General features: G+C 37.3%; 1 long non-coding RNA gene and 1 pseudogene across 4 annotated transcripts; both read left to right on the forward strand.

The window, feature by feature from the left end:
• Nucleotides 1-334: 334 nt before the first annotated feature.
• On the forward strand, nucleotides 335-24,357 carry LOC144294070 (uncharacterized). 4 transcript variants are annotated; one of them, XR_013361468.1, is made up of 6 exons: nucleotides 335-799; nucleotides 1,159-1,414; nucleotides 10,871-10,944; nucleotides 13,476-13,602; nucleotides 22,846-23,052; nucleotides 24,154-24,357. It is a non-coding gene; the product is annotated as an uncharacterized LOC144294070 (long non-coding RNA). The 4 variants fall into 4 exon arrangements; XR_013361478.1 differs by having other exon boundaries at nucleotides 13,476-13,553; XR_013361472.1 differs by having other exon boundaries at nucleotides 335-554.
• On the forward strand, nucleotides 16,506-18,513 carry LOC144290163 (large ribosomal subunit protein uL6 pseudogene; annotated as a pseudogene).
• Nucleotides 24,358-24,792: the final 435 nt, after the last annotated feature.

Here is a 24,792-nt window from a genome sequence, read left to right on the forward strand (position 1 = left end):
GGTGGGTAAAGTAGGTATGTATGCATTCCTGGAGAACTGAGAGAAGAAATGGAAAGACTTTCAAATGAAAACAGAGTTAAATTCCTTCTACATTTGTATTTGAATATAAAATGATTATTCCAGATCACTAAGAATAATGAGTTGTTTGGACAACTCATTGCATCAAAGCTGTAACAAATGTTAAAAGTCACAACTTCAAACTGATTTTTGCTAGCCAGCAGAAATGTGTTATACCCTTCCAAGAGAAACTCAAGAGAATCCCTGTGGAGACCAGAAGAGGTTTTGTGATGTTGCAGATATGTCATAAAAATACAAGTGTTACCGTAGCAATCACTTTTATTTATTCTTAGCAAGATCATGATGGATATAGTGAACAATCAATGCTCTAATCCATCTTTTATTCTTTTCTAGGATGTTACATACTTTTTGGATTGTTAATAACTTTTATAATACTCATATCAATGATTTACTAATTCTGAGGACTCCATCATGGAATTGGTTATTGTGGTTTTCCTCAAATTGTTGTACTGACTGGTGGAAAATCAAGCATAGCTGTAAACTCTTATTTTATTAAGTTGCTTTATTTTCTTCTTCTTCTTTTTTTTGTGGTCATGACTCAAGTAATACTTTATTGCATCTTTTCATTTTAAGGACATGGCATAATTAGGGGCCTTAGGTGATGAAAGGAAAAAAAAAAAAAAAAACCTTGGGGAAAAAGATCATGGTATAGTGGGAAGAATATAGGCTGGGTGCCAGACAGACAGGTGTGGATCTCAGCTCTGCCATTCAGTAATTTTAGGTAACTTAACTCTGCTGATCCTTGGTTTGCTTATCCTGGAGAGTTCACTGGTTATGTCTAACTAAAAGGATAGTGAGGGAACTAAACATGCTAGGCTATGTGCAGTGCCTAGAGGAATCACTGGTAGGTCATTGCCAATGACTGCCAGGAGAGCCGCAATAAATGCTAATTACATTATTTTATCATAATACTTATTTCTATTAAATATTTACTCAAACTGAACAAAACTTTTAATTATGCCAAAAGACAATCTATAACTCATATAAAATATGTAATGTGTTATAAGCATATGATGGTTTATACACAAAAAACATTTATTTCTCACTCATGTAAGTAAAAAAAGGTTTTTCTGTTGATAGGCTAGGTTTCCAGGTGACTTTCATCTCTTGGGCTCCTCCATCTTCAAGATATGACTTCTGAGGATGTCGTGCTCATTTATATAAATCCAGAATAATGAAGAAAACATGGAAGAAAGTACCAGAAAGATTTCCATGGGACTTATCTGGAAGGGCAATCCACCAATCACAATTCACTGGCTAGAACTCCACCAACATGGTTACATCTAACTGCAAGACGAGATCAGGAATGGAGTCCAGGTGCATGCCCCAAAAGAAGGTGACAGTGTTTGAGGAACAGTCACATCAAGATGTTAACAATATAAAAAGTTAACATGAGCAAAATGTAACAAACTATATTATAAATAATTGAACATATTTAAATACTATATAGCTTCATAGTGGGTTGTATTATATAATTGGGCTGGCAAAAGAAGAGATTAATGTATCTTTATAATAATTAAATATTAATGGAAAATGGTGTATTTGAAGAGGTTTGTAGAAGGGCAGTGCAGAAAAGGTGGGTAGATATACATGGGAAGATGCTGCTGCATTCTGAAGAGTAGTCTGGGAATATTCTTGCTCAAGTGTTGAGATATCCATCCAAAAATGATCCCTAGAGCTGTGTGCCTGCACAAATGAAAATTCACAGCCTCCTTCTCAATACCATCGTGCAGTGTTAGAAACTTTATCGTCATAGGATTGTTTTTGGTATTTGCTTCAAGCCCTAGGTGGTAAACATAGAGGTGAGACAGAGCCTAAAAACAGAAAGTTCTGGAGGGGACTTTAACAAAACTCAAGAGTTGGGTTCTTTGGGAGGAACCAATGCAATACCTCTTAGTGATCTGTAGATTGAGGGAAGGAACTCAGTTCAGTCTGGACTTCTTTGTATTCCCAACACTAGCTAGAACCTACTAAGAAAATATATTCAACATGAAAATTTTTAAATGACCAAATTTAAATTTGGTTATGAAATTTAAATTTTTGTTACGAGAAGAACAAAGAAATGAGGAGAGACTAGAGAAGTGTTTCTACAGACTGGAGAGGCAAAGGCTAAGAGATTATATGGCTGAAGCTCGTGAAGTCATAAAGGATACAGAGTGAATATAGGTTGTACACTGAATCCAAACATGTGGGAAACAGGTGGAACCTCTTAAAGCTTGAGCCAGATAAGTTTAAGACTGATAAAAGTAAAACCTGTACACCTTCTTTCCTGGTTGTAGTTTAATTATTTAAACTATTATTTAAACTATTATTCAATTAATTAAATTATTTTGAGAAGATGCCCAAGTTTTGGGGCTTAGTGGTATGTTCTCATTTTCTACTTGTATATCAATGTCTCTCTTTTATGCTCAGAGAACAAACAGAATTGTGATTTGTATTTTCCAATTAGCAAAGATGGTTTAATGTACTTGGACAATTAGATTGATTTCTTTGGGGATTTAGGGGCACACCAGCCTGTTGATATACTCTTCCACACTATGCTCAGTCATTTGGAGAGGCGCTGCACCCTACATAAAACACTTCCAATAGCTGCTGACTTCCAAAGCTAATCCTTTTTAAAATTCCTACTCCATCCTTCTGATTTTATCAAGAAGAAAGTCTCATTTTGGTGTTCATCTGTCTTTAACAGCTAACACTTGCTAACTTCCCTTTTAACAGAGAATAGGAGTTCAGTAAATAATCGAATCTTTGATAAACCTGTGGTGGGCCTGACAAGCCTTAAAGGAGAATAGGGGTCAGTTGAACTCATGTTAGAGAGGCTGGAATCCACAAATCCAAGATGTTTCCTATGTTCGTTTACTCAAAAGGTAGTGGATACATGGAAATTTTATGTCATGAAAACCTAAAATATAGGCTTCTAGAAAGGTTAATCTAAATTCACACATGTCAGAAAAATATCAAGAAGTCTCCGGGTGTATCCCTAACCTTTTGAGTTTCACATGATAGAAGACCACCATCACATGATATGCCCCTGTATGCTCCTAGAAGAGAGGGAATATTGGATGGACCATGGTTCAGACCCACTAGACTAATTCTTGTGCTTTTAAGTAAAATCCTCTGTTTCTTTGAAAAGACCTCTTTTAAATTGCAGATGAAGCTGGTCTGGGGAAAGGTGTCCCTAAAGAGAAAGTAGCGTAAGTGCCCATGTTAGTACTATCTTACTGTGTGCACAGGATAAATCTAATGCAGATTGAACTAATCTAAAGTTCAACATCTGTTTCATTCAAAGTGGAACATTTGAAATTCAATGCAAAGAAGGACTTTCAAGCCTGGCTTTTATTCTGAACAACTAATTGCAGTAGTCAGTTTCCAGTTTTTGAGTCCATAAAGCCCCTTAGCCAGTCTCAATAAAAGTCCCATAAAATAGCATTACAATCTAATGAATGTCTTATAGGTTTCATTTTGTTTTGTTTTTAAAAAGAACCATTGTATAAAATTTTATAAATTTTTGAATTTAGTAATATTGAGTATCAGTAATATTAAATGTCATGGTTAAGAACCTATATTCTGGAGCTGGACAGACTTGGGCTTCAATTTCACGTTTGTTACTGAGTAACTTTGGGCAAGTTATTTAGCCCTTCTGAATTCCAAATTCTTTTTTCTTCCTATAAAATAGGGATATAAATAATAGCTAACACAGGTAGCGTTAATGAAGTAATGTTTATCAGCCGCATTAAACAAAATAATTGAAGTAAACTCTTAGCACAATACCTGGCAGAGATTAAGGGTCAAATGTATTAACTATAATTAATAATCATCATAGTAGCAATTTTATTCAGCACTGATCTTTTGATTTAATAGCTTTGTTTATAGAACACAAAACACTCAGGTTAAATGCATATTTAAAAAGTATCTCTTGGGGCAGCCCCAGTGGCCCAGCGGTTTAGCTCTGCCTTCGGCCCGGGGCATGATCCTGAAGTCCTGAGATTGAGTCCCATGTCACCCTGCATGGACCCTGCTTCTCCCTCTGCCTGTGTCTCTGCCTCTCTCTCTCTCTCTGTGTCTCTCATGAATGGATAAATAAAATCTTTAAAAAAAAAAGTGTCTCTTGATATTTACAAACATATAGATGTTTTTGGCCCAATGAAAATAAAAGAAGTAAAAGTGAGAATTTTAATTTTTTTCCTGGAAATTTTGATTTTTCAACACCTGCAACAATGACATTATAAAGTATGCCCATCTTAGTCTTCATTTACTCACACTTTCTCTGACACCCTCTTTAACTACCTCTGCCCTAGGCTGTGGTCCCCTGACAATAGAATGTTTAGAACTGGAGGGTAGCAGCTGAGGACTCCTCTCTGGGACATCCTCACTGACTACACCATCTTTTGTAAGGAGAAAACTAAAGCCCAGAGGGGGATCATTGGTTTGCCCAACTTCCGTTGAGTCTGAATTTAAACTCTTTTTCTCACACTTATTCCGTTGCATCATACTGGTCCTCAGCACTGAGAGGGCTCAGGATTTTTAATAATCACCATGGCCCATTTAAGAAAGGAAAATGAACTTGAAAAAAATGCTCTAAATGTTTTGGAGAATATTTTAGTTTTTTTAGAATAAGTTAAATTTTGGAAGCAGTGCTCCTTAAGTTCATATCCAGAAGATATTATATATAAATTGTTACATATTAATATTTATATCAATTTTTATTAATATAAAATTATTAGCACACTAGTATTGCTAATATTATTGATATTTATAACAGTTTAACATTAATTTATTTGTATATACTTTTTTCTTTCTAGGTAAAGAATTATTTTAGTATTGCCAAAGAATGTGCCATTTTTATGAAATTTCCAGCTGGGGGAAAAATTATTAACATAGCATACTAAACCTTAAAGAAATAGCCAGCTCAGACCCAAAACTGTGTGGAAAAGTCTTGTTCTGTAATTCTATGATGCTGGGATTAGGCAAACAGCTGATGGCTTGATCAGTCAGGGTCTAACCTGAAAACTGCTGACTTCCTGGATGTGAGCCAAAAGTTGCCCTTGGGGTTGAGATAAGCCAGTTAATCTCCTGACTGAAACAACTAGTCTAGACATTGAATTGCTCAGGTCCAGTACTTGTCAGGGATACTGTGGATTGACTATATTCTAATTTTACCCACTGTGTAGTCCTGGAATTGTAAGGGTGTTTGGGGCAAGAGTATGGTATAGTTACTAAACTTGACTAATTCAGCTGCCAAGAGAAAGATAAGGTGGATGGTTAAGTTTACATATTTTTTTTAGATCAGTTCCCAGTCACTAATGGTGAGAAAACAGCTGTATAATAGGTCTAGCTTGTTTTATTCATGTGTAAGGATGTAATAAGCTGGTATTAGCTGTGCTTCTGATCCTCTGAGAGGTTCTTCTGGCTGTGAGGATCCTTAAAAGTTGTTGAGAGAGCCATTTGGGACTACTGTATGCTGATGACTTTGAAATGGAAGACACATACAAAATGAAAAGAAGACTTTCTAAAGAGCCAGCATAAAGTAAAGGCAGTCATTAGACCTTAAGCAGAAATTTGGCACAAAATTCTACTATTACCTGATATTTCGATATAAGAAATGCTAAAACAGATTAAGCAGTGAAGTGGGTGTTGCACAGGCCTGCAAGTCTTCAGAGCAACCATCTTTAGCCTAGAGGGCATTGAAGGCTCCAACTTTCAGTTGGGTCTTGCTCCATTTTAATATTTGTGCCATATCCATTCAATATTAGCCCCTATTTCATGTAAGATATTTTGGGCTGAAAAGATAAATAAAATCAGCTCCTTCCTTTAACAACTTCACATACCAGCAAAGACAGTCATATCAAATTAGAAAGAATATCAAGAAAAAGTGGACAATAATGGCTATTATTACATAGTTACTTAGGGACTGAGATTGCAGCTGGAATGACTGAAGAATTCAGAGCTGCTTAGAAATCTGTTTCCCTTCATTTTCTTACCTTATTCAAGATATTCTTCTCATAATCATCTGCATCTATAGCTACTGCTTGTGTTTTATTGACATTAAAGGTTTTCTCTCTAGTCCTATTCTCACCCATGCTCTGCTAGCCAAATGTATAGTGAATAATTTTTACACAAATGTCGCACGTGATCTTTTGAGCAGACCTATTGTCTTATCATCTTTGGATATAATCACTTAAGTTGGCTTTACCATATTCTATCCAGCACCAACTTGAACTCTTGGAGTTCTCTGAGGTTCTTTCATTTCCCTCAACTCCATATCTAATTGGCCTCTAAGTTTAGTTGCTTCCACCCCTTCTTGACTCATTCTCTGCTACAGATTGGGTTCTGGGATGCAGATTCTGCTTCAAATCAACATCAGTGGAAGGAAGGGCACGGAAGTAGCATTGGGTAGAGGGTAAAGTTGAGCTCTAATGCAGGCACTATAGCCTCAGCCGTAAGAATCTTGGGAACGAAAATGACTTCTGAGTTTTCCCACTTTCTACAGAAATGACAGAGCCTTCATCCTTGAAGAAGTTCTCCATGTCTGTTCCACTTGCCTTGCTGTTTCCTTATTTTAGATTTTCAGAACTTTGAACTTTTCTAGAAATTTCTTAACTGTTCCCCTTCCCCTCTTTCGTATAGCCTCCCCTTCAGTATAAGACAAATTCATGTCACTCCACTGATTAAAAATCCACCAGTAACTCCTCATCTGCTGCAGGATAAAATCTTGACTTCGTAGCACGACTTACAAAGTCCTCATGAGTTTAGACCTTTCTACTTTTTCAGACTCATTGCTTTACAACTGCTCCTGCACCAATCCGAGATACCAGCAACATGGAGCTCCCTGCACTTCTATAAAGATACCCCACTTACCTGTGTCTCTGCCATTCTATTCCAAAAGAAAGCCCTTTTCTTATCTGTCTGCTGAATTCATCCTAATCATTCTTCAAAGAGTCAACTCAAGTTCATTTCCTTAAAATGCCTTTCCTAATATTTTTAGATAAAATCAAGCACCTTAATTTCTGTAGACTCTCATCATGAGCTGTAATCTTTTGTTTTTCATTTGTCTCAATCTCTATGATATAAAAACTCAAAGGGCCGATATATTATAATACACAAATCCATCTTGTATCCTCTATGGCTAGCACAATTCCTGTCTCAAAACTATATGTTTCAGAATGAGAAAGAAAGAAGGAAAAGAAAAGCAAGGAAAGAAGGAGAAAGAAGTCCCTTTCTATATTAACTCTAAATCTTGTTGATCCTAATCAACACCAATAATTGCTTCATTCAGACTTTCATGGGCTCTGTGTCTAATTATTTTGTCAACACAGAAACAGTGTGATTTGTGAAATTTATTCTTGATATGCTTTGGCTTTTGCATGACTTTTGCATCTCTATGAAAAAAATCAAATGTTCAGAATTACCAACCACAACAGTTGATCAGTGGTAAAATGGACCTCCCTGGTAGGGACTGAGAACCCAAACAGCCTTAGGGTAAGCTCACAAGAGAGGTTCTGGCAGTAGTTATTCAGCTGCATTTGGGACAGTTGTGCAGTCAGCCTGAGGCTGACCCACAAGTAGGCGAGAAATGTATATGCCAGCAAGTGACTAGAATAGGATGTTGAGGGAGGGAGAGGACAAGGGCTGTTTTATGACTCCTGGTGGCAAAGAGAAGTGATGCAGGCTGATGGAGCGAAGGCTTCTTCCAGGAGATCTACCCATAAGTAGTGGACATCCAGTCATAGCAACTGGCACTCGGAGGTTGCTGATGACCTCCGAGTGAGGACTGGTGTGAGGGATACATCCAAGTACTAGCTTCATAGGTGCCAAGATTGAAGCAGAGAACCAAGAAGATAATTGGAGCAACAGGATGGAGCCCCAAGATACTAGGACAGGGCTGTGTGGCAGAGGTTTTGCTACAGTGGACAAAACAAGAACTCCTTATGGAAAGTAGAAGCAACATAATGCTAGGGTTGGCAAAAGGGGTGACTCGATGTGGAAATATTGAATGAAGCCTCTGTTGTCTCCTCAGGTACAGGTTTGGGAGCTATTTGGCAAAGGCTTGAAGCTATAGTTTGTGAGAATAGTACCCTTAGTACTAGGGATATAATGGACAATAAATCTAACTTCACTTTAGTCAGGATCCTGGGAACCTATAGTGTCAAAAGTTTCTTTCACTAGTAACCATGAATTATCAAGATACACCCGAAGGTCTAGTTAAGGAATTTATTTTGTGACTGCACTGAAAACAAATTCCCCAAATAGCCCCATCCTTACTGTGCTTTGACCTGTATACTCCTTACAATTCAGAAGAGTGAAGAAAGAAACAGTGGAAGTGAATTCGTTTAAAAATACACATTTAACCTGTTCCTCAAAGCCAAGCCTAAGGTGAGAAAGGCACTGCAAGAACATAGGCGGAGGGCCCAGGCTGACTCCTAAAGGAAGAGGAAAAACATACTTTGTCCAAAATGAAAGCAAAATGTAGTGATGTGGCGATGTTTTATGTTCACAACTAGGCCATGACTGAGTGACTACATTTTTAATGATGTAGAGCTCAGGACGAGTTGGGAGCCGGAAGGAGAAGAGCAAGGCCCCCTCAATGGGTACTCATTCCACCTGGGACCAATTAGCCACAGAGCTACGCTGTTTATCAGGAAGAATGGGTGCATGGGATTGGGTCGAGGGGTGAGCAGGAAGAGGAGGGAAAAACAAGAGCAGAGAATGACTCTTTGGGTCATCTTTGGCATTTGTAGAGTAGGCTACTTATATTTGTCTCCTAGGATAGAGATCACTTTTATTGATTGTAGAATGGCTCTGTGATGTGTCATCTTCACTGAACTCCCTTCTCCAGAATTACCTTTTTAGTTTGCTTCTGGTTCATGTGGGCTTTAAGGAAGATTTTCTCACAAGAGATGGAGAGCGCAAGAAAGGCAGCAGCCTGTACACACCTTCTACTGGGTATCCTATCAAATACTAGAGTCTGGGTGCAATGTTGAAGGACTTTCCAGATGTAAAGCTCCAAATCAGTTGTTTTGAGTTAATCAAAGGGTAGTACTGACTTAATCTAGTAGAAGTCTTTCAAAAAGGGCTGGGCTCTCCTTGAGGAGCAGAGACTCCAGGTGGCCAAGAGAGAGGAAAATTGTAAGATAGTTCTGTTTGCCTTGTTGGAAGGCAGCAGCAGCTCGGCCTACAAATGCCTTCCCTTTCCCTGATCTTCCTTCAGTTTCTCTGATTCCCAAGCCAGCATGTGTTTGGCTCCATGGTTAGAGCCCCTGATTCTTCAGATTACCCTCGTCACCAAGGTCAGGGGCAACAAGGATGGATGTTTTAGTCTATACTTGTTGGATCTCAGCCTCTTGGTAACCTTCGCTCCTGCCTCTCTGTGCACTTTGGGTTCTAGCATTTGGTGAGAGAAAGCCTTGCAGAGACTGCTTAGCCAGGAGTTTCCTGTGATAAGTCCACACACACACACACACATTCTGTACATATATTTATATAAAGTATGTGTGTTTATGTATAATTATATAAAAATATATGCAAAATATAAAATACATTTTAAAACATATATACTGATTCTGTTTCTCTGGTTGAGTCTTGATTGATAGAGTACATTATTTTTACCTTATTTTCGTAGGTTACTTTACAGTTTACCAGGCATCTCCACATATTATATTATGGCCTAGGTGAAGAAGCTGGGTCCGAGAAACATTAAATGACTGAGCCAATGCCAGTAGGTGACCTAATAAAGTCTTGAATTAAAGCTCATTCTCCCTTATCTGACAACACTCCTTGTCATGACGATGTATTTAAAGAGCTATGCAGAAAAAAAATTTGAAAAAGTGCAATAAAACTTCTGAGGGGGATAGAAGAAAACAAATGCATGCAATTTGGGTTGAAGTAATATCTTCTTTTTCATATTCCAAAAACTTATGTAGCATCCTATGTTTTGGATTTCAGTTTTGTGATTAACTCTAATATATAAAGAGAGAAAAGAATAGCAAAGAGAATTTAGCAAACATCTGCTATTGAAAATTATTGCTTGTTTTGAGGTGAGAGTAAAGTGAGTGACATAGTCTGGGTGATGAGAGAACCTAGACATAACATCTATAAATTCAAAAAGTAAAACAGTACAAAACCTCTGTAATGGGCATTCTGTATTCTATCCTGTGTTGCTTAGCTAAAACAGTTCTTCTTTAAAAAAAAAAAAAAGATTTTATTTATTCACGAGAGAGAGAGAGACAGGCAGAGACACAGGCAGAGGGAGAAGCAGGCTCCTGTATGGTGCTCAACCACTGAGCCACCTAGACGCCCCTAGATATAACAGTTTTAATTATTTTTTATTTTTTAATTTAAAATATTTTATTTATTTATTCATGAGAAACACCGAGAGGGAGGCAGAGACACAGGCAGAGGGAGAAGCAGGCTCCATGCAGGGAGCCCGAATGTGGGACCCGATCCCGGGACCCCAGGATCATGCCTTGAGCCAAAGGCAGACACTCAACCGCTGAGCTATCCAGGCATCCCAACAGTTCTAATTTAATCAACAGTAGGCTTTATGAGCCAGCCTGGCTACTCTCTAGAAATATTTAATCTCTTGAACAATGAAAGTTAGTATTGAAAATGTTACATAACACACGCACACAAATATTTGCCCCCCTGTGACAACAATATAGGTATCGAATCCCAGAATAAAGTGATTATTTTGGAAATAGCAGTAATTTTTAAATTGAACAGAAAAAGGTTGAAAAAGACGTGCTTGGCATCAAACATCACCATCTATCCTTTCATTGTTTTTCTTGTCTTGCAGCCTTCAGGCAAACTGAGAAAGCCACAGCCCATGCATAGTGGACGTGTGTTATAATCCTGCTTGGATCAGTCTTAGTGAGCACCACTAGTTACAAAACAGTTTTCCCCATCATGGTTGGGGGAGGGCCCATGGGAAAAGAGTGTCTGACTCAAGTAGGACCAAGGAGAGTCCTCCCCCAGGGTGTCTAATGCCTACATCACCATGGCAGAGCCATGGGAGAAGGGTTGACAATGGTCCACACCATGTCTTCAGTAGTGTGCAAACAGTCTGCAGTAAGAGCCAATAAAGCCACAACCTGAGGAGATGAAAGAGAAGGGTCAGTGAAGGGGAAAGCCTGTGGGTGGTTCCAGCCGTCCCTCAGGACCTGCCCCTCCTGGGGGAGCTAAATTTTGGATTATTATAAATTTCATTTCAAAGAGCACATGAAGAGCCCTGGCAAATAAGGATGGGTACAGTGTTCTCCTCCTTTCTCTCGAGATTCTTGCATTCTGAGATGTGAAGTTGGGTCAGGGTGAGGTCCGCTCAGGGACCAGAACTTGAATTTTTCGGCCTGCAGAGACAGGTGGAATTGGAATAGTTCTGGTGGTTCACCCTTTTGCAGAATGGTTGGGCCCACAGAGCTAGAAGTGAGAACTGTTGTATACTTGCTGTCAGGTTGAACACATAAGCAAAGGGCAAAGCTTACTGAAAAGTAAGGGCAAAAATGAGGGAAAGTCATGAAAGGAGAAAGTATTTTTAATTTTTAAATGCCCCCTATTATTTTGTAGTTGTGGGACTTGGGTTTAATTTGAATCCGTAAACTCTCAGAGGGCATCTGTAGGCATTTAGAAAAGGATGGTTAATTTGCAGCAGATACTAGCTTTTGTGCAAAGGCAGAAAGATGTACTGTAACATATGATGCAGATCACTTTAGAGTAATTGAACCATGGCTTTTGCATGCTTTCGATCCGAAGCTTATCTCTATCTCAAGCCTGTAGAAAGTCTTTTCCCATTTACATAACAGGGCAAGAGATTATTACAACTAAAATTAGATCCACGAATTGCTATGCACAGTGCTTTGTAGCATAATCAAATTATGATAAAATAGCCTTTATTTCTTTATTGCTGTATAATATAGTTAGATTTTTTAGTAATTTGTTTAGAAGTAAAGGAGTGGCGGTACTATCTTATTATACTAAAGCATCGCTGATTTTTGGCCAAATTGACAACCTTGCTTGATTGTTTTTTAGAGATGCTTATTCGAAGAATAGGAGGGATCCTGATACGGTCTAATTTGTTTTCCTTTCTTTGCTCCCGCCCCTGCCTTTTTAAAAAAATATAGGCCACTGCCCACAAGTCCTTCCTGCCCACCCTTATCACTTAACCCGATAATACCATCCCCAGAAAGTGGTTCCTGTTCATTTGATATGACCAGATAAAATCAAAAGCCTCATGCTTTCCCAGCACTGAAGAATCCTGAGCTGTTTTCTCTCGGATTCTGAGCAGGGCACAACACAGGAACCTTGACATTGGTTGGATTAGTCTTGCATAGACATAAATATGGGCGGAGAGGAAAAAGAACCAAATTGTTGAGAAAAGAAGTGAGGAAGTAGGGGAGGGGGGAAAGTGGACATTAAGTCAGAGTAACAGGAGAAAAAAAAAAGGATGGAAGGAAGAGAAGAGGAAACAGACTACAAGAATGTGGGCACGAGGGAAAAGGAAGACAGAGACAGCAAAACACAACCCAGAGGAATCCTGTAACACGGTGTAAGAGCAGATTTCCATACCATTTGGAGGCTCTGAGAGTTTCCCGATGGCTCTATTCAGCAGAACCCCCGACCCCCACCCTGCTCTATATTACCGTTAATGCTAAAGGTAGCAGTAGCTGCAGAGGTGGCATTTTCTTCTAATTTAATTTTCAGTTACTGAACTCAGTTACTGACTCCTTACAGCCTGAGGGAAGACGAGCCTTTGTTAAAGCCGTGGCCGTTAACTTTCACTTTTCTTTTCAACCTCATTAGATTTCCCGAGGTTTAGTTCTAGACCCAAAGCACTGCACTGTGGCTAAACTATGTAAAATAACCTTTTTTTTTGGTGAAAAGCAACACCTGCAAAAATGTCACACAGATTTCAAGTTCAGTTGTATCCAGTGATGTCACCAAATGAAATCCCAGTACAAAAAAATGCAAGTAATAGGGTATTAGATTTGTCACAGCCTATGAGTTCCTTCATGGCATCCTGTGGTGCAGTGATGAACCAGAAAGGCTTCTTGTCGGGTGGCACCTTCATAGGAGCGCTGGATGGTGCTCTGGATGGGGAGCACAGCCCCGCAGACATTAGCCTCACTGAGGCAGGATTTGAAAGGGGACTGCTAATCTCAGTTAGGCCGGATTAGGTGTCAGAAGTTTGATTTAATCAGCACAGGATGAGTTGAGCCATTTCCCGAGTAGAGGGAGATTTGTTACAAAAATGGCATTTTTTGATTCCTTGTTACAAAAAAATGGCATTTTTTGATTCCATGACTAAATCCTGGAATGAGAATTATGTAGGATTGAACAACAATGTAAATGATCTATAAAGGTCAGATGATGATTCTGTGATCTGTCTCTACTTACATGTCTTTCAGGACAGTGTTTCTCTGCTGGCCCAGTGTGTGAACCCTGGGTTGGTGCCCTGTTCCAGATGGGAAGGCACGATCAGAAAGGTTTGCCTCAGGACTCACTTTGCCACGCATCAAGTCTCTGCGCCTCATGGTGACAAGTTGTTTTCTCTCCTCTTGTACTACATTCTGTCCTTGATGGGATATAGATATTTTAAAGCCATGTCAGTGAGACAAGTCCCTCCTTTGAGGAGTGTAAATCTAAATGGATCCACCGTCTGCTCCAGTGCTGGGGCACTGCGTGTGGAAAACCACTGAACTTTCTCTCAGCAGCTGTAACTTGGGGTGTACTGCAGGCAACTTCTTGTTCTACCTCGTGTACACTTGCTTTACTTGAGATACTAGCTATGTAAGAATCATTCTAAACAGTATTTAATGATATAAGAGTTGCTAACAAAAAAACTTGGCTTGATAGATGGCTAAAACCTTTATATTTTATTCTTAATTAAAGAAATGATGAAATGAAAGGAGATCTACTTAATAGTAGGAAGTGTACCAGATTTCATTTGGCCTTGTTCTAGAGTAATATTTTACAAACTTTAAAAAATATACAGTAAGAAATATAATTTATGTACGTTTGTTGCAATGTAAACAGTTCTTGCTGAGAAATCATGTGACGTGTTTTGTTTCACATTTGTGGTATTTATTTAATTTAAAAATGCTAGTTAGAACCCACTGCATTTATTTTATTACCTACCAATGGGTAGTGGCTATTTGTAAACACCTTTTCTTAAATTTTGAGGAAAATAAGCAAAAAGGATAAGAAAAAAGATCAACTTGATGGAAATTAAGTAGTAGACATGTGCGTAGGTGTCCTTGCTATTTTAAGTATTGAATTTAATTGCTGATTATTATTTTTAAAGATCTTGATGGTAACTTGTTATACTGACCTCAATATGAAGTTTCAATCCAGTTTGTATGTAAATACAGCATTAAGGCTCTTTATGGTTATTATCTTATTTAACCTTCAGGGTAACACTAGGAGAGAAATTATCGCAAGAAGAGATGAGGTTAAGTGTTAGGAAATTTGTTCCAGGTAATGGTAAACTTAGTAAATAGTTGAGCAGAATTCTCCCCAAGTGCTGTGACTTCCCTCCTGCACACAGATCCTTAGCTGGCGGTGAGGGTGTGCTGGTGGGAGGGTTACCTGAATTATCAGGGAAGCTCTTTCCAACCATAGCTTCTCCCTCCCCATCCCTACATGCTTCACTTGGTTGCTGCTTAGACTAAAGGAAAAGAAAAAGTGGATGATCTGTCTTTAGTATTTTAAATAGAACTCATTTCTTTTTATACTATAATAGTTTGTTTATATAAGTTTTCACTAGTGACTCAAAAAATATTATAGACAGATTGGAAAGCATACCAATTAGTCACGAAAATTTTAGAAGTTAAATAAAAGCATAATTTACTATTCTTTCTAAAGACAAAAATAAAAATTTGAAGGTATTACTGTTTTTAATAAGCCATCCATCAGGTAAGCAAGGATTATATTGAGAATAAAATGGACAACAAATGACACCCCCTCCTCATTGCCTAGCCCTCTAGTAAGCCATTTGTTGGACTAAAGCTGTTAAGGGACTCATAAAGTAAAAGGATGTAAAGTGTGTGGCACCATATTCTCAAAGCAGGGAGAGGAGAGGAGTAAAGAATGGGTTCAAACTTAAGTGACCATCAATTTAAACTACTACATGCAGATGTTCTATACAGATTGAATGGTAACCGCAAATCAACAACCGGTAGCAGAAATGCAAAAAAGAAAAAAAAGGGATCCAAGTATATCACTAAAGAAAGCCAACTCATCATGAGAAAACAACCACAAAACAAGTAACAAAATGGCAATTAAAACATACCTATCAGTAATTACTTTGAATGTAAATGTGCTAAATGCTTCAATCAAAAGAATAGGGTGATAGAATGGATTAAAAACAAGATCCATCCATATGCTGCCTGCAAGGGACTCATTTCACACCTAAAGACAGGCAGATTGAAAGTGAAGGGCTGGGAGTGCATTTATCAAGCACATGGGTATGGAAGAAAGTCAGGGTAGCAATACTTAGATTGGACAAAAAATAAAGCCGTATATGGAAAACACACAGCAAACATCATTTTCAATGTTGAAAAACTGAGAGCTTTCCCCCTAAGATCAGGAACAAAACAAGGATATTCACTCACTACTTTTATTCAACATAGTACTGTTAAGGCTTAGCCACAGCAACCAGATAAGAAAAAGGAATAAAAGGCATCCAAATAGGTAAGGAAGAAGTAAAACTTTAACTATCTGCAGATGACATAATATTATATATAGAAAACTCTAAAGACTCCATCAAAAAACTCCTGGAACTGATAAATGAGTTTAATAAGTCACAAGATACAAAATCAATGTACAAAAATCAATTGTATCTCTATTCACAAATAATGAAGCAGCAGAAAGAAAAATTAAGAAAGCAATCTCATATACATGCCCCCCAAATAATAAAATACTTGGCAATAAACTTGCCCAAGGAGATGAAACACCTGTACTCTGAAAACTGTAAGACATTGTTGAAAGAAATCAAAGATGACACAAACACATGGAAAGATATTCCACATTCATGGATTGGAAGAACAAATATTGTTAAAATATGTATACTACTCAAAGTAAACTACAGATTAATGCAATTCCTATCAAAATATCAACAGCATTTTTCATAAAACTAGAAAAAATAATCTTAAAATTTTTGTATGGAACCACAAAACACCATGAACAGTCTAAACAATCTTGAAAAAGAAAAACAGATAGAAGCATCACAATTCCAGATTTCAAGTTATAGTACAAACTGTAGTAATCAAAGCAGTACGGTATTAGCACAAAAATAGACACAGAGATCAATGGAACAGGATAGAAAACCCAGAAACCCATGATTATATGGTCAATTAATCTTCAACAAAAGAGATAAGAATATGCAATGAGAAAAAAAAAAACAGTCTCTTCAAAAAATGATGCTGGGAAAACTTGACCATTTTCATTCACCATAGACACAAATGAACTCAAAATGGGCTAGAAACCTAAATGTGAGACCTGAAATGGTAAAAATCCTAGAAGACAGCACAGGCAGTAATTTCTCTGACATCAACAATAGAAACATTTTTCTAGATATGTCTCCTCAAACAAGGGAAATAAAAGCAAAAATAAACTATTAGGACTACATCAAAATAAAAAGCTTCTGGAGAGCAAAGAAACAAGTGACAAAACTAAAAGACAACATACTGAATGGGAGAAGGTATTTGCAAATAATATATTTAATAAAGGGTTAGTATCCAAGATTTATAGAGAACTAATAAAACTCAACACCTAAAAAACAAAAAAATCCAATTAAAAAATAAGCAGAAGACATTAACAGGCATTTCTCAAAAAAGACATCCAGATGGCAAACAGACACATGAAAAGATGTTCAACATCACTCATCATTAGGAAAATGCAAATCAAAACTACAATTAGATATCACCTCATGACTGTTAGAATGGCTGAAATCAACAACACACATAACAACAAGGCTTGGCAAGGATGTGGAGGGAAAGGAACCCCTGATGCACTGCCAGCAGGAATGTGAACTGGTACAGCCACTGTGGAAAACAGTATAGAGGTTCCTCAAAAAATTAAAAATAGAACTACCCTATAATCCAGTAATCCTGCTATTGGGTATTTACCCAAAGAATACAAACCCACTAACTCAAAAGCATACATGCACCCCTATGTTCATTTCAGCTTTACTTATAATAGCCAAACTATATATATATAATTCAGCGATAAAAAAGAATGAAATCCTGCCATTTGCAACAACATGGATGGAGCTAGAGAGTATAATGCTAAGTGAAAGAAGTCAGTCAGAGAGAGACAAATATCCTATGATTTCACTCAATACATGGAATTTAAGAAACAAAACAAATAGACAAAGGGATAGAGAGAGAGAGAAACTAAGAAACAGACTCAACTATAGAGAACAAACTGGTGGTTATAAGAGGGGAAGTGGGTGTAGGGATGGGTGAAATAGGTGAAGGGGATTAAGAGTACATTTATTGTTTTTGCCCCACCTACTGTGAGAATGAAGACCATTCTTGGCAATCAGACTGTTGACATTCCAGAAAATGCCAACATCACTCTTAAGGGACTTGCTGTTAATGTGAAGGGCCCCAGAGGGACCCTATGAAGGGATTTTAATCACATCAACGTAGAACTCAATCTCCTTGGAAAGAAAAAGAAGACACTCCGAGTTGACAAATGGTGGGGAAAGGAATTGGCTATTGTTCGCACTAGTTGTAGTCAAGTGCAGAACACGATCAAGGGTGTTACACTGCGCTTCCATTACAAGATGTGATCTGTGTGTGCTCACTTCCCCATCAATGATGTTATTCAGGAGAATAATTCTCTTGTTGAAATCCAAATTTCTTGGGTGAAAAATGTATCTGCAGGGTTCAGATGAGGCCAGGTGTTGCTTGTTCAAACCCAGAAAGATGAGTTAACTCTTGAAGGAAGTGATACTGAACTTGTATCAGACTCAGCTACTTTGATCTAGGAAGCCACAAGAGTTAAAAATAAGGATATCAGAAAATTTGGGGGTGGTACCTATGTTTCTGAAAAAGGAACAGTTCTTCAGGCTGATGAATAAGATCTAAGCTTTCTAGCTACAGAAACAGCAAGATGCCAGATGAGTTTTTTCAGACTTATTTGTAATATTTTAAAGATGCAATAAAAACTATTGAAGGGGATCCCTGGGTGGCTTAGCAGTTTAGCCCTGCCTTTGGCCCAGGGCGTGATCCTGGAGTCCTGGGATCGAGTCCCACATCAGACTCCCTGCATGGAGCCTGCTTCTCCCTCTGCCTGTGTCTCTGCCTCTCTCTCTCTCTGTGTCTTTCATGAATAAATAAATAAAATCTTAAAAAAAAAACTGTACTGAATTGGGGGTAAATAAAAGAGTACTTATCATGATCAGCACAGAGTAATGTAGAGAACTGTTGATCCACTACAATGTACACCAGAAACTAATATAACACTGTATGTTATCTGTACTGTAATTAAAATTAAAAAGTTAAAAAGAGTTAGATATATTTCTGTGATATAGTGTATTTTAAAATGAAAAAAAATACAGTATCTACACTAAATGCAGCTGCCCTGAAAATTGCCATTGAAAATGTAGCTATAAAATGAAATAAAAATGAAATAATAATGCAAAAAAAAAGAGGAGAGGGAGAAGAAGAAGAAGAAGAAGAAGAAGAAGAAGAAGAAGAAGAAGAAGAAGAAGAAGAAGGAAGAAGAAAATGAAAAATGTTAAGGATTATTATTGCATGATTTTTAAAATCATTTTTGAAATTCAAAATATTTTTAAATTGAACTTTCTGCATCTTAGGTCTTTTAATGATTCCACCATATTGGCAGTCGACTGATATATGGATTTTTTGGAGTATGAGGTTTTTAATGTATTAATATTCTTTACTTTTTAGATATAAAAGCAGAATGCATGATTAGGGGAATATATTTTACATTTTGATGACAGAATAAATTATGTGGACTGAATTAAACTTTGGGGGCTCATGACTTAAGTATTATTTAAAAGTCTTCTCTAGAATTACTTTAATTGGTTATGAGTTCTCAGAAATAAAGAATGGCCTTGAAAATATAATCACTAAGCTATCAATTTTAAATATTTATTTTAATTATTTAAAGAAAAAACTATCTTTTTCTCTGCCTCAAAATCCTTCATGTAATCAAGCAGAGGCTCTCCTATTTCGTGTGCTAGGTACCGTAGGAAGCTCATGTAGTGGACATCCCTGCTGCTCACCTGTATTTCCAGCTCTCCTCCCCTTCTGGCACATGAGAGCATTATGCTTTTCCACATCCTTGAATTTAGATGTGATTATGTGGCTTGTTTTGGCTAATGTGCAGAAGAGAAGTGCACCACTTGGTGTTTTCTCTTTTTCTGTTGGCCTAGGAGAGTACATGTTTCATATGGTAAGTGCTTCAGACAGTCATCCGTGGAGGACAGGTTTCCAGGACCTGCAAACTCAGGAGGAGCAAGAAGTAAAGTTTGTTGCGTTATTCACGGAGACTTGAGGGTTATTGGTTACTGCAGTGTAATCAAGGTCATCAGATTATAGTTGGTAAATCAAAAAGGTAGTTAAGACAAAGGATCTTTAACAGACTGCTTATATAACTCTAAAAGTTCTTTTTTGTTTATAATAAGTAGATATATATAGAATAATATTTTTGTTCTTAGCCAAGGACTTGTCTTTGATTATGAATTTGCCAACTGGAGTTCCATACTGTCTTTTGCTCGTTACCACATAGGTCATACTTTATATGTATGGGATTTTCCTTGGAGCAAGGATCTAAAGACAGGGGGAACTGACCTTAGTGCAGATTCTTCTGGCTTTTTACGTTGTCCCCTTGCAAATGTTTTACAGTTGTGTCTCTTAATAAACCTACTTTAGCGTTTAGGTGAGGGGAACTAAGGGGTACAAACTTCCAGTTATAAAATAAGTAAGTCATAAGGATAGAAACACAGCATAGGAAACATAGACAATAATATCGTGATAACGTTGTATGGTGACAGATGGTAACTACATTTATCATTGTGAACTTGTATAATATAGAGATTGTCAAATCACTGTGTTTTACACCTGAAATTAATATAACATTGTATGTCAACTATACATCAATTAAAAAACACAGACACTTAAAAAATATAAGCCTACTTGGATGGCACTTTTTACAGAGATTTACCTTTATTAAGTCTTTCTAAAACAACCTCCTTAGATTTCATAACAAACACCTGCCATTTTCACACTCCTATTTATCAGTTTATGTGGTATTTAATTAAAATTGTGTAATTCTAATAACAAGTATAAATGGTAGAAAAATTTAGGAACCAACATAAATGTTTCTTAACAAGCATGTAATTCATTTGGCTAGAGTAGAGGATGAGAGAATCCTAGAGAATAGCCTACTGGTCATGAGTTTCGATACAGAAAGAATCAGTGTGGCCTTTTACATTGGAGCCTGCAGAGTCAGTGTATATTGGACATAAATCTGGTGTATCATCTCAGGCTTTCTAAATGACCGTCCTCCTTTTCTTTCTTAGGCAGCACCCATTAACACCGAGGCACCTTTCCTTTTGGGAAAGAAATTTGAGGGCTTCACATAGCTAGGAAATGGTGGAGCCAAAATTCTAACCCAGACAGGTTGACTCCTAACCAGAAGAGAGGACAGGAAAATACTCAAATGGAGCCTGAGGCACATGATAGACATAGGATAGCCTGGGTAGGAATGCTGATGCCAGATCAGAGGCTGTCTAAACAATTGCTCAGAATTAAGCAGCTTCCAGGTAAAGTAAATCAGAGCTAGCTAGTATAAACCTGCTCCTTTTGAAAGAGCCCATTTCTACTTTTTATCATAATTTCTGGAGATGGCTAGGTTTTTCAAATTTTATTATGTCATTTATCCAATAATTCAACAAATATTTAATAAGCGTCTGCCCAGCCATGGGAAATTATAGGCACTGTGGATATACAGAAATAATGAAGGTACAGCCCAAATATTAAGAAATTCACAGGCTGGTAGAGAAGACTGACAAATACTCAAAAAATTATAATGTAATAACAGTAAACATGGGATATGAGGAGCACAGAGGAGCATACCAAACCCCTTTTTTGTAGCTAGAAGAATGGAAAGATATCCCAAAGACAACAAAGAAGAGCAGAGTCCTGAGCCCTGGACATCATTTTTCCAGGAGAAAAGGGAAGGAAAGGACATTTTAGGCAGAAGGAACAGCACATGGCAAGAAATGGAATCATGAGTATAGTGCATTCCAGAAACAGATGATCACATGATGGATTTAGAGTATGGCCAGAGGGGCCATATAATTCACCCACAAAACCAGGATGATACTTTTGAAAGTGAAAAGCGGTGCTTTTCATAATTGCTCTGGGTCAACAGGAACAAACAGGCAGTGTCCCAGGTAAATTAGGATATTTGGTGACCCTGAGTGAGGAGGCCACAGAATGGAAGGGGTTTAGACTTGAATAAAAGTTAGATGGTCAGAGGCAGAGTGACTATGTTCAGTCAATTATTTCGCTGGCAATTTCCTCACCTGTAAAATGGTAAATTTTGTCCTTGTAGGTTTGTGCTATGACTATATAACACATATAGTGCAACTAGTACAAGTGCTAGTATAGTCCACGCCCACTAAATATTGTTTCCCTGGTGTCTACTCTACTCCCACCATAGGACAAAAAAGGGGGATAGTCTGGAAGATTAGTCAAGTATTAGATTTCCATAGATATTTTATATCATGCAAAGAAGTTTGAATTTCAACCTGAAAAAAAATAGAGAAGCTATCCAATCATATTTGCACTTTAAAAATAAGAGTTTGGGAGCAATGCTTGAAATGTATATCAAGGCAGTGGGTCATATTGAGAAGCTCCTGGTGACCTCTGGCACCACAAAACCGTAAGATCTTCATCCTTTTGGATGAAAGATGACACACAGACTCACACACCCTGACACACAGACTCATGTTTAAATAGTTTATTTGGCAGGTCGCAGAAAATAGCCTAGTGGGGAAGCGGGGCAGGGAAAGGAAGGCATTTGGAAAGCGTGTGGGGGCAACAGGGCCCTTAATCCACTAGAGAACTCTGGGTAATGTATAGAACCCATGCCTCAGAGGGGGCTCAGGTGTTTGCACAGCATCGTATGAGGGCTACACAGGAGGGCCATTAATTCTTAGACATTTCCAATCTGCTACAAGCAAAAAAAGAACAGGCCTTACTGGTCAGGAAAGCCCTCAGGTAAAGAGATGCTGGCAGTTGTTAATCAGGTCAATGTGTACATGGAAGTGGTCAAGGCTGGAGGCACAAGTAACAGAGGCATCTGCCATTTGTGGAAGGTCTGGCTTTAGAAAAGTAGAGTAGAAGAAGGGAATAAATAAATGCAAACCTCACATATAAGTCAGCAAATTAACTGTGTCGAAATTTATTGTTCCAATATAAAATGGCCAATTTGATTTTTAAAATTTCTCATTGAGTTGAGTTGATTTTGTTTCCTCTAGGCCAAAGCTTTATTGCCAATGAAATGTAAAAGAAAGAAAGAAAGAAAGACTTTATTACCTGATTTTAATTATTGTAAAATTACTGATGAGATTATTTGGAGCTTTTCAAGGTGGTTCATTTTTCCAGGCTTAGGAGAATTTAAAGAAAAAGAAAAGAAGGAAGAAAGGATCTCAAGGAAGGAAAGAAGGAAGAAAGAAAAAAAAGAATTAATTAATTAATTAATTAATTAATTAATTTATTTATTTATTTCTTGTAGTTCCCTGATACTACAGAAGGACATACCTGGACAGAGAGAAACTAAATAACCTTCCCATGATTGTTGAATGAGGTGTAGAAAAATCTGGAAAGAGCATTTTCTGCCTTGGCCTCTTCTTTGCTCCTTTACCTCCTCAGCTGTGTCTAACTCAACTAGAAGACCAATATAAACTGAACTGTCATATGGTGCTCTTTCTAAAGTGGCATGGTAGGTTTCTTAATATTTGGGCTTATTTTTAAGGTAGACACCTCACATTTTCACATAGGTGGAAGTTAATGCTATCTTTATCTCATAAAAAATGGAAACAGACTCAGAGACTTTTCTTGTTTAAGGTAATGCAGCAAATTTTTAATAGATTCAAGAGTACAATTCAAGATCTTTTTTTCTCTCTTATATGTTATTTCTTTTTACACAAATACATCTATTTTCTGGTTATTTAGGAGATATTTATGTACGTTTGTGTGTATATAAAGTAGATAATGTGATCTAAACATAGAGATTGCTTTCATAAAATATATTTTACTGGAGATAGAGGGACTCCAACATAATTTGACCTTCTCGTATTTAAACTGGGTGCCAAGAAAATTGGCAAAAGTAAAAAAAAAATGTTTTTCCTCTTTCTGTATTGTGCTCTGTAGTAACTCAAATACTTTACATACAGAATGACGTTGCCTTCTATAACTAATATAGTGATATAAAATCCAGTGTGGTTAAACCATAATAACTTTGAATGAATACATAATTGAAGTTATACACAGAAAAGTTTGGCCAACAAAGAATAATTTTCAACACCAGAACAGCTAGCTGGTCTTTGAATAGTCAAGGGAGGAAAGAGAATCCAATTATTACATTCCCAACATAGTATTTAGTGGAGAATCAAAGCTTTATAGGCTCATAATTTATAATTGTCTCACGCAAAAAAAAATCATGAAAATTATACTTGTGAGAAAATTCAGCAAAGTTATGGGATAGTTGTGGATTTTATTTTTTCTTTTGGCAACAATTAAAGTTAGTAGGAAGATTTTGTGTGAATATTTCTTTGGATTCTTATAGATGTAGTTGCAGACCCTGTCTCCTACTTATTAGTAGTGTGATTATTGTCCTCTGTTTTGTCATCTGTATTCTCAAACTTTTATCCCCCTCTGCTAATGTAATGCCTGCATATATTAAGCACCATTTAAGAGTCATGTTCTAAAATAAAACTACTTATAAGGATTATCATTAGGATAAATGATGAAGTCTGATATATTTAGTAGATACCCAATAAAAGTATTTTTATTTTATGTTTTTTAAATCTATTTATTTTAGGGGGAGAGAGAGCACAAGCACAAGGCAGAGGGGCAGAGTGTGAGGGAGAGAACATCTTAAGCTGACTCCACGTTGAGCTGGGAGCCAGAGGTGAAGCTTGATCTCAAGACCGTGGGATCAGACCTGAGATGAAACCAAGAGTCTGAGCCTCAATTGACTACACCACCCAGGTGCCCCAATAAAAAATATTTTTACTTCCAGTCATGGTATGTGTTCTTTGTGATATATCGTGGAACATGTTGGAAGAACTACAGAAAGACAGAGATTTTGGAATTGGACAGACTGGGATTTATAAATCACAAATGTGCTACTTGACAGCCTAGTGACTATGGACATATAATTTAACTTCTTACAGGTTCAGTTGTTTCTTCTCCAAAGTAAAAAATAGGAATAACCACCCTTCAATGTTGAGAATCAAATTAGTTTACAGATATATGTGGTTCTTTAATTTTAGTTTTTTCATCTTTAAAATGGGAATGCCAGTCTTTATGATCTTAAAATGTTGTTATGAAGGCCCACTTACATAATGCATTTGAAAGTACATTTTTAGAAAGTCGGCTAAGTATTGGGCGCTTGGGTGGCTCACTCAATTAACGATGGACTCGACTTGGGCTCAGGTGGTGATCTCAAGGTTGTGAA

The sequence above is a fragment of the Canis aureus genome, chromosome 2 (assembly GCF_053574225.1).
Source record: "Canis aureus isolate CA01 chromosome 2, VMU_Caureus_v.1.0, whole genome shotgun sequence".
Classification (NCBI taxonomy): Eukaryota; Metazoa; Chordata; class Mammalia; order Carnivora; family Canidae; genus Canis; species Canis aureus.